This window comes from Papaver somniferum, chromosome 8, assembly GCF_003573695.1.
Source record: "Papaver somniferum cultivar HN1 chromosome 8, ASM357369v1, whole genome shotgun sequence".
Lineage (NCBI taxonomy): Eukaryota > Viridiplantae > Streptophyta > Magnoliopsida > Ranunculales > Papaveraceae > Papaver > Papaver somniferum.
Window position 1 is genome coordinate 95,061,762 of NC_039365.1, and position 1,295 is coordinate 95,063,056.

Below are 1,295 nucleotides of genomic sequence, written 5' to 3' on the forward strand. Positions count from 1 at the left end.
CGGAGGCTCGTGCCTAGTCTATCATGATGCAGCCGAGTGGTACTACCCCAAACGCGACTAGCGGTCAGTTGAATAATACGGTCCCTAATCTAGAAGGGGAACGGATAGGGATAGTGACGAAACCAATCTTACAAGCGAGGAGACCTGAAGCGACGCAGGAGAAGGACAAGAAACTAGAGGGCGGAAGCACGTCACTCGCCCAACCTACTTTAAAAGAAATGCAGAAAGAGTTGGAGGAACACATCTGCAGGGTAAAAGAGTTGAGAAGATTATTGAGAGAAGCTAGCAACGAGCAAAGCGCCAAAGAAGCCTTGGAAAGCGCCGAGGATAAAAAAGAAGATCACGGAATGATGACGCAGGAGGCGATGGACAGATTTTTTAAGACAAACTACAAAGTGGTAAAACAGAACAATTACGATTTTATGGAAAGCCCATACACCCCCGAGATCGTGGAATATCAATATCCATAGGATTATACTTCATCAAAGTTCAAAGTGTATGATGGACAAGGGAATGCGCGAGAACATCTTAGCAGATTCGTCGCTTCTATGAACGATCGAGTCTCTGATGGAAAGCTGTGCCTAAGGGAGTTACCGAAGTGGTTGACTGATACAGCCTTCTCGTGGTACGACAACCTAAAGCCCGGAAGCATCAGCTCATGGACGGACCTGTACACACACTTTCTCAGAAAATTTTATTCCACAAAAAGGAAAGTTATGACCGTCGACTTGAGTAGATGAAACCAACCGTTGGGGGAAGACATATGGAAGTATATCACTCGGTTTTCTCATTTCGCGCTGGATTGCCATGAGGACGTTACATAGGATGCACTAGTGGAGATCTGCGTATGCGGAATGATACCATGCTTTAAGAAAAGCCTGGTGAACTTCCAATTCCCAACCTTCGTCGATCTGGAAGAAGCAGCAGCGAGAATCGCCGATTGTGTCGAAGAGAGTAACTCGGATTATGTTTGGCGCAACGCGGTCAACACCGTTTCAACAACACCAAGGAACACCCGCGCAAACAACAAACAAGAGGGCTGGGGCGCGCAAACAAATCAGTCATACAGGGATCAATCGCTTCCTCCCCCATTGCCCTGTAATAAAGAGCAAATCGTTGGACTTCTAGAGCGGTGGGTGGAGAATAAAGAAATACAGTTGCCTCCAACGAAAGCGGGTCCCACCGATACCCAGAAGAGCAAAGCCAGGTATTGTCACTTCCATCGAAGGGTACAACACCCCATGGTTAATGGCTATAACCTAAGAAGAATGTTTCAGAAGAAACTGGAAGTGTGT